At 54.1% G+C, this 9,625-nt stretch overlaps 1 pseudogene; it reads right to left on the bottom strand.

Moving 5' to 3' along the window:
• Positions 1–262: 262 nt before the first annotated feature.
• LOC119282980 lies at positions 263–401 on the bottom strand (annotated as a pseudogene).
• Positions 402–9,625: the final 9,224 nt, after the last annotated feature.

The following is a 9,625-nucleotide window of genomic DNA, read 5'->3' as shown; positions in this document are numbered from 1 at the left end:
CCGTAGATCTGACACTTGACAATATCAGGGCGAGACTTGGCCGAGGAGTTGTTGCGGCGACCCTTAGAGTTGTTGTAGGAGGGCCGCCTGCCGCTGTTGCCGCTGTTGTTGTTGTCGTGAGGGTTGCTGCTGCTATTTTGCCCTTTGCGCGGTGGTCCACAGTAGCGAGAGGAGTCACCACTGCCACCTCCGCGACCGCGTGAAGCACTGTTGGCTGAAGACTTGACGCCGTTGTCTTTTCCACGGTAGAGCTCCAACCTCTGGTCGAAGTTGCTCATATGAGCAAAGTGCTCATCGAGCGTGACCGGGATGGTGCGAGCATCTAGCGTTGAGACCAGCGGCTGGTACTCCATGTCAAGCCCCACGAGGATATGGGAGATCAGCTGATCATCCTCCAGGGGCTTTCCTGCTGCCGCCAGCTCGTCCGCCAGTGAGCGCATCTGTGCGAAGTACGCCGCCATGGATTGTTGCCCCTTCTGCGCATTAGCAAGTGCTATGGGTATGTTGTTGATGCGGGAGATCGAGGTCGAGGAGAACATGTGCGTGAGCGCCGTCCAGAGATCGTGCACATGGGTGATGGCAGTAACCTGCACAAGTACTTCCTTCGACAGATTATTCAGTAGACACTCTAATACCTGTTGATCTTCCCTGACCTAGATTGGATGTAGGGGGTTTGGCGACGACTCCTCCTTCCCATCCGGCAGCTTGGTGGTGACGGTCGATGCAAGCTGCTTCATAGATCCATCGACGTAGCCGAAGAACCCCGCGCCTCGGAGTTGTGGCGTGATCTGTGTACGCCAGAGCATGTAGTTTGTGCACGTGAGCTTCTCGGTGATCTGATCGGTGAGGGTAGCCTGAGGAAAGCTCAAGGAGGAGGACATGGCGGCTTGGTGGTGGAGATTGAACACTAGATGTGATGGAAGAGGATAGCTCTATATACCATGTGGTAAATTTAGGGGAACGCCGTATCCTACCGAGGGCAACTAGTGCAAGTTAATATAGCCAGACGCTTAACTCTGGAATATGCGGTACAAGGTTGTTGAGATTACATGCATGGGAGACAAGGGATAGAGGAGAGATACAATCGGTTACATGAGATAGGTATAAACTAAACAGCCAATATATATCTCTACCGAACTACCTACAACCTCCTCTGCGCATGTAAGGTGACACCATAATATGTTTTGTTGAGTATGTATTTTGTATTGCACGTGTATTGGAGTTGTGGTCCACCTCTTAGTCTTGTATAGTTGAGGTAGAGGTCTTCCCTGTATTATATATACGTGCACTAGCATCCCATCAATACAACGTTCATTGTATTGCAAATCTCTCTGACAAAATGATATCAGTTTTTTAGGTTACTTTCCTCGCTTCTGCTCCACCGCCGTCGCCATGCCTCTCCTCGCGCCGCCGCCGCCGCCGCCGCCCGCGCCTCCCGTCGCGCGCGCCGCCGCTGCTCCTCATCTCCCGCCGCCGCCGCTCGCGCCCCTCTCCTCACGCCAGCCACCGCCGCTCCAAGCCGCCGCCGCCGCACCTCCTAGTCGCCGCTGCCGCCACCCTTCTGCCACCGCCGCACATCTCTGCCGCTGCTGCAGTACCCTCCAAATCGCCAGGACTCTGTGCCCTATCCGTGCCGCTAGCGCCCGATCGATCCCGCTACTGCTTACTAGCTTTATCGATCCGGCTGTGCCTGTGCTTGCTAGTTTATCCATCCAGCACTGTGCTTGTGTGCTCTACGTGCTTGTATATTTGTTAGCCGCCGCTGCCTTTCCTTGCTCTAGCGGCCACCGCACACCTAGACGCCGCTGCTATGGCCTCCACTAGGTTCTCCGTCTCCGGCGTCTCCAACCCATTCGTCGGCCCTGCACCACCGACGCTGTTCTACCAGCCGCCGCCCTACCTGCAGCAGCAGTCGCAGCGTCCGGCCCCGCCCACGCCCTCATGGTCAGCCGGGCAAAACCCTTGGACGGGAGTGCCATTACCCTCGTGGTCGGCCGCCGCCGCGGTTTCCCATAGCGCCGATCCTGTGGCCATGGACTCCCTCGTGTCCACCTACTTCGGCGCCTCCAACCCGCCCTACGGTGCTCCGCTCGCTCCGCCACCTCTCAATGGCTACAGCGCGCCCGCTCAGGCGCCACCCTATGGAGGCCAGCCATCGCCGCCGGTTACTGCACCGTGGGATCCCGCCCTCCCAGCCGCCCTATACTCGGCGCCGTCGCCGAGTCACTACGGAGGTGGAGGCAACTGGTACATGGACTCGGGTGCTACTGCGCACATGACAGCTCATCCCGGTAACCTATCCTCTTACACTCCCGTTAACACTCCCACTCGTATCACCGTTGGCAACGGTTCTTCTTTACCTATCATACATGTCGGTAGCACTAGTTTTCCTTCTAGTTCCACACCTATCACTATGTCTAACGTCCTTGTTTCACCTGACTTAGTCACTAGTTTAGTCTCCGTTCGTCGTCTTACTCGTGAGAATCCTCTTACTGTTGAATTCGACGGTGTTGGGTTTTCTGTGAAGGACGCCCGTACCTGGATGGTGCTTCATCGATGTGATAGCCCTGATGAGCTTTATCCTGTGCACGCCGACGCCTCCACTTCCACACCCGTCGCCCTCGCCGCCGGTGTCGACCTTTGGCATGCTCGCTTGGACCACCCCAACCCCGCCGTTTTGCGTCAGATTCTTAGAAGTTTTTCTTTCTCATGTAATAAGCTTGACGAGCATACTTGTGAGGCTTGTCGTTTGGGCAAGCACGTGCATCTTCCCTTTAGTGCATCTACTTCAGTTTCCACTTTTCCGTTTCAGTTGCTTCATAGTGATGTTTGGATGTCTCCTGTTGCGAGTAACACGGGCTATCTATACTACTTGGTGATTTTAGATGATTATTCTCATTACGTGTGGACTTTTCCTCTTCGTCGTAAATATGATGCTTTAGCCACACTCAACGCCTTTTATTCCTATGTCACCACCCAGTTCGGTCGCCCCATACTCGCCCTCCAAACTGATAACGGAAAAGAGTCTGACAATGTCGCTCTTCGCACACTTCTCGCCTCTCACGGCACCATCTTCCGTCTGAATTGCCCCTACACTTCACAGCAGAATGGCCGCACCGAGCGCATTCTCCGCACTTTTAATGACTGCGTTCGCATGTTACTCTTTCACTCTAATGTGCCCGCTCGGTTTTGGCCCGATGCTCTCGCCACCGCCACTCTCTTAGTTAACATTCGTCCGTGTCGTCCTCGGTGGAACTACGCACCTCACCACCTTCTCTTCGGTACACCACCGTCCTATGATGGTCTCCGCATTTTTGGGGGTCTCTGTTATCCCAGCACCGCGTCCACCACGCCACACAAGCTCACACCACGTTCCGCCCCTTGCATCTTCCTTGGCTACCCTCCTAACACCAAAGGTTATCGGTGCTATGATCCTGTCACTCATCGTGTGTACACCTCGAGGCACGTGTATTTTGTCGAGACGGTGTTCCCTTTTTTTCAGGTTCCTCCGGCTTCAGCCCCTTCGGCGCCAGCCCCCGCGCCCCCTTCTTGGAGCGATGCGCGGCGGCGGCCCCCGGAGCCCCCCCGGCACGGCATGTTCTGGCGTCACCACCTGGTTTTTTTACTCCCTCCCCAGAGGTCAAGTTTGACCGGGCCCCTCGATCCCCATCTCCCTCCTATGAGGTTGAGCCGGTGGGTACTCTGCCCGCCACCCCGGCTGGCGCCGCCACTCCGGCGACGGGCTCGACATCCTCCTCGCCCGTCGCCCCCTCGGTAGCCGGCTCGGCTGGCACTGCTGCCGCCCTGGCCCCTGCTGCCACCGCCGCCGCGGACCCCGTCACCGACGCCGCGACCCCTGTCTCCGCCGCGGGTGCCCCCGCTGCCGCCGGTGCCCCTGTCGTGACCGCGGCCCCTGACACCGCCGCGGGTGCCCCCGCTGCCGTCGGCGCCCCTGTCGTGGCTGCGGCCCCTGTCGCCGCCGCGGGTGCCCCCACTGCGGCCCCCGCCGCCATCGCCGACCATGCTGCCCCGCCTCTTGGCGTGACTACCTGTGCCCGAGCAGGAGTGCTTAGGCCGAGCACGCGCTACTCCTCCGACGAGTATGTGTACGCTTCCTCGACATCGACACCATCACCCGTTCCCACATCCGCTCGCGCTGACCTTCAGGATCCCCATTGGCTAGCTGCAATGCAGGAGGAGTTCGATGCCTTACAGCGCAACCGCACATGGCAGCTTGTTCCGCGACCCCCTCGTGCCAATGTCATCACTGGCAAGTGGGTGTTTCGCCACAAGACTCGCCCGGACGGTTCTCTCAAGCGCTACAAGGCTCGGTGGGTGGTTCGTGGATTTCGGCAGCGCGCGGGCGTGGACTTCACCGACACCTTCGCCCCGGTTGTTAAACCGGTCACGATTCGCACCATGCTCCAGCTGGCTATCTTGCGCGCCTGTCCTGTGCACCAGTTGGATGTCTCCAACGCCTTCTTGCACGGTCATCTTTCCGAGCAGGTGTACTATGAGCATCCCACTGGCTTCGCCAATGCGAGCACCCAGACTTCGTGTGCTTGCTCTCCCGTTCTCTTTACGGGTTAAAGCAGGCGCCTCGGGCTTGGTAACAGCGTATCGCAGCCTTCCTGCAGTCTCTGGGATTTTGGTCCACTCGCTCCGATGCTTCACTCTTCATGTATCATCAGGGAGCTGACACTGCATTTCTGCCGCTCTACGCCGACGACATCATCCTCACGGCGTCCGCCCCCGATCTCCTTTAGTGACTGACTGCTCGTCTTTGTGATGAGTTCGCCCTCAAGGACTTGGGGCCCCTGCACTGCTTCCTCGGCATCGAGTTGGTCTGACGGCCTGATGGCTTCTTTCTGCATCAGCAGAAGTACGCCCACGAGCTCCTGGAGCGTGCCGGTATGCTTAACTGCAAGCCGGCGCCCCCCGTCGACACGAAGGCGAAGGTCTCTGCTCTGGAGGGGTCTCTCGCGTCCGATGGAGCGTTCTATCGCTCCATCGTCGGTGCTTTACAGTACCTGACGTTGACCCGACCCGACCTGCAGTACGCTGTCCAGCAGGTGTGCCTCCACATGCACGCTCCGCCTGACTCTCACTGGACCTTGGTCAGGCGTATTCTACGTTATATACGCGGCACCATGTCTTTGGGACTCACCCTGACGGCCTCCGCCTCCACTGACCTCGTGGCCTACTCGGATGCCGACTGGGCTGGCTGCCCCGACACTCAACGCTCTACATCAGGCTACTGCGTCTACCTTGGGCCCTTGTTGATCTCTTGGTCATCGAAGCGGCAGCCCACGGTCTCCCGCTCCAGCGCCGAGGCAGAGTATCGCGCCGTGCCTAATGCCGTGGCCGAATGCTCTTGGATACGTCAGCTGCTCCAGGAGTTGCTTTGTGATGTTCACAAGGCCACTCTTGTCTACTGCGATAGCGTCAGCACGGTCTACCTCTCCGCCAACCCGGTGCACCATCGACGTACGAAGCATATTGAACTCGATATTCACTTTGTGCGCGAGCAGGTTGCCCTTGGCCGTGTTCGGGTTCTTCAGGTGCCGACAACGCAACAATTTGCTGATGTGATGACTAAGGGATTGCCTACTCCCGTCTTTGAGGAGTTTCGGTCCAGTCTCCGTGTCTCCGGCGACGCTTCCACTGTGGGGGGTGTTGAGTATGTATTTTGTATTGCACGTGTATTGGAGTTGTGGCCCACCTCCTAGTCTTGTATAGTTGAGGTAGAGGTCTTCCCTGTATTATATATACGTGCACCAGCATCCCATCAATACAACGTTCATTGTATTGCAAATCTCTCTGACAACATGTTTAACAGATACTTCTGTCAGATGTGCCTACGAAATTTAGAATCATTGGAGCACTTGTTTCGGCAGTGCCCAATTTCCTATTCAGTTTGGTCTGTAACGGCGAGTGCTTACAGATGCAGCTCGCTCCTCCCTACCACTTGGCAGTGTAAAAAGAAAACAACTGAGATTACGAGGGCACCACATCCATTGCCCATCTGTTCTCCTGCATGCCTTCTCACTTGCGTTTTCGCGAGAACCTCTTGGCTTCGTGATCTGTAAGCAGTCGTAACCACTGCCAAGTGATCAGTTGTTTTCCAAGTGGTTACGAGAATCAGTTGTTTGGTCAGGAGAACAGCTGGGCAATGGATGTGGGACCCAACTTAGGACTACAAAACATTGAGGAATATATACAACTATGGCTGAAGGTATCGGAGGTGGAATTGCAAGAGGAGACACCGGATTCCATCGTGTGGGCTTGGGAGCAAAATGGATCCTACTCGATTAGATCTGCATACACGGCAAAGTTCATTGGACGAGAAGTGCCACCATACGCGGAGTTCATTTGGAAGCACAAGGCGCCACTACAATGCCATTTTTTCGCGTGGCTAGCCATGCGGAACCGTTAACGTTGCTGGACCTCTGGCCGTTTGGCACGCCGCCGAGGTCTGCCACTCCAAGCCTCATGCCCGTTTTGCAATCAACATGTGGAGACAATTAACCACATCCTTCTCACTTGCGTTTTCGCGAGAACCTCTTGGCTTGGAATTTGGACATCCCTCGACGCACCGAACCAAGCTCCAGTTGCGGACAGTGAGTTGGTAGAGTAGTGCACCAGGCGGACCGCGACGACATGCGCACCAAGAGACTTACGGGCGGTCATCACTCTTTGCTTATGGGATCTATGGAAATATCGAAATGCCATTGTGTTTCACAGCGAGTCCCCATCAATCCAACTAATCTAGCGAAACATTGACCGTGAAGGAAGAGCACGGAAAACGGCGGGCCGGCTAAAGGGTGACCTTGAGTTTTTCTTTGGTGGACTAAGTAGGCGGGCTAGTGGCGAGTAATCGTATATTTTGGAACTCTCGTGTGGCGGCTTAGAATAGCCATGTAAAGCGGTTGTAAATAACCTTGTGGAGGGTTTCTTCACCCACTTCCTTCTATAATATATGGTATTGCACACTCATGCATATTCTAGAAAAAAAACGGTCACCGAAGCTAGACCGGAGCATAGAAAGGCCATCAGTTCAATGATCATTCTGATCTTGTCTGAAATCCGGAGAGAAAGAAATGAATGCACATTCATAAGAAAAATCGATAGCAGAGCAACCATATGAGTGTCCATAAGATGAGCACCCATTTAGGGACCCTCCGATGAGAGTTTTGCCTTTTTCTATGGCCTGAGGGCTCTTTTATTCTTCTTCTTTTTATATCCTTGATCAACTGATCAAAGACCATCCTTTTGTATTCCCCATTTGCTACCTGCTATTTATCAATACAAGCCAGCCAGCAGCTGGATCTTAAAAAAAAACTATCACTTCAAGTGATGATTATTTGCCAGCTATTTGGACAAGAACTTTAGTTTCATCGACCATATAAAGGAGAACTTCCTTTATATACAATGCTTCACGTATGATTATTTGGACACAGGAAGAAGAATTGAAGCTGTGTAACATGCAATTTTTTTGTGAGCACATCGGAGCATCGAGAGGGATGTGTGCATGACTCATGCAGTTTAGTATTATTTTAGGGCATCTCCAATATCGACCCTCAAATCACCCACATATGTCCAAATCGCGTGGTTCGGGCGTGTTGTGCCATCCAACGCGGGCCTGTATCGGTTCGCCTGGCGGTTCGAACATATTTTCTCTCGCAAACCGAAGATAAACGTGGAGGCTATGCGGGTGTCCGGACTGCTCCCAAGCCCGCGCCTGACCGCCTTGGCCCACCAAAAATCCCCCACCCGCCTATCTCGCGCTTTCCATCGAACGCCCGGCCACTCCACTTGCTGCGCCGCATTCATGCCAACCTTGAGCATGCAACGGCTGGCATCGATGCCATGATTTGTCCGGACGGGAGGGCGATGTTGACGAACGTTAGCTCTCGGGCATGGACGATTCAATGCGGACACCGCTTCCTGAGGCACACTCCCCCTCCCCGAGAACCACCACCTTCGATCCCATGTCTCCGTGCCCGAGCCCCTCCTCCTCTCCAAGTCCAGCTGCGGCGATGCCGAAGTTGTGGTGCTCTGTGTCTATAGGCAGAGTCGGTGGAAGCTTCTCATTCGGTGGTTCTTGGCACTGTTGTACATGCTCTCCGGGCCCTTTGGCTGGATCCTCCCCCAAGGAGGAGATCGAGGTAACAAAGGAGTGTTCGCTTCCTCACATGGGCCCGTAGCCACCATCACCGACGCGCGTCAAGCAGGAGCAATCGTCCTTGCGGCACCACCGCGTGACGCACGAGCCGATGTCCCCGCTCCAGCCAGTCAAGGAGGAGCTGGCCTCGCCCCAGTGCAACCGCGACGTCTAGATCAAACGCCGTGTCAAGGAGGAGCCTTCGTCACCCCCGCACCACCGTGGCGTCTAGATCGAACGCCCGGTCAAGGATGAGCTGGCATCCCCACCGCGCAGCCGGTACGGGTGCATCGACGCACCCTCATCGCCGCCGTTCCACCACCACCTCGACGTCAAGGAGGAGCTCCTGAAGGAAATATGCCCTAGAGGCAATAATAAAGTTGTTATTTTATATTTCCTTATTCATGATAAATGTTTATTATTCATGCTAGAATTGTATTAATCGGAAACTTGATACATGCGTGGATACATAGACAAAACACAGTGTCCCTAGTATGCCACTACTTGACTAGCTCGTTAATCAAAGATGGTTAAGTTTCCTAGCCATTGACATGTGTTGTCATTTGATGAACGGGATCACATTATTAGGAGAATGATGTGATGGACAAGACCCATCCGTTAGCTTAGCATTATGATCGTTCAGTTTTATTGCTATTGCTTTCTTCATGTCAAATACATATTCCTCCTACTATGAGATTATGCAACTCCCGGATACAGGAGGAATACCTTGTTGCTATCAAACGTCACAACGTAACTGGGTGATCATAAAGATGCTATATAGGTATCTCCGAAGTTGTTTGTTGGGTTGTCATAGATCGAGATTAGGATTTGTCACTCCGAGTATCGGAGAGGTATCTTTGGCCCCTCTCGGTAATGAACATCATAAGAAGCCTTGCAAGCAATGTGACTAATGAGTTAGTTGAGGAATGATGCATTATGGAATGAGTAAAGAGACTTGCCGGTAACGAGATTGAACTAGGTATGAAGATACCGATGATCAAATCTCGGGCAAGTAACATACCGATTACAAAGGGAATAACGTATGTTGTCATAATGCTTCAACCGTAAAGATCTTCGTACAATATGTGGGAGCCAATATGAGCATCCAGGTTCCGCTATTGGTTATTGACCGGAGAGGTGTCTCGGTCATGTCTACATAGTTCTCGAACCCATAGGGTCCGCACGCTTAACGTTCGATGATGATTTGTATTATATGAGTTATGTGATTTGGTGACCGAGTGTTGTTCGGAGTCCTGGATGGGATCACGAACATGACGAGGAGTCTCGAAATGGTCGAGAGGTAAAGATTCATATATAGGACGATAGTATTCGGACACCGGAAGTGTTCTGGGGGTACCGGGTACGTATCGGGTCACCAGAAGGGGTTCCGGGCAACCCCCGACAAACTAGATGGGCCTAATGGGCCAAGAGGGGGATAAACCAGCCCCTAAGGGGATGGTG

Source organism: Triticum dicoccoides, chromosome 3B (assembly GCF_002162155.2).
Source record: "Triticum dicoccoides isolate Atlit2015 ecotype Zavitan chromosome 3B, WEW_v2.0, whole genome shotgun sequence".
Classification (NCBI taxonomy): Eukaryota; Viridiplantae; Streptophyta; class Magnoliopsida; order Poales; family Poaceae; genus Triticum; species Triticum dicoccoides.
The sequence above is the reverse complement of the archived record's forward strand: the minus strand, read 5'-3'. Positions and strand labels throughout refer to the sequence as shown.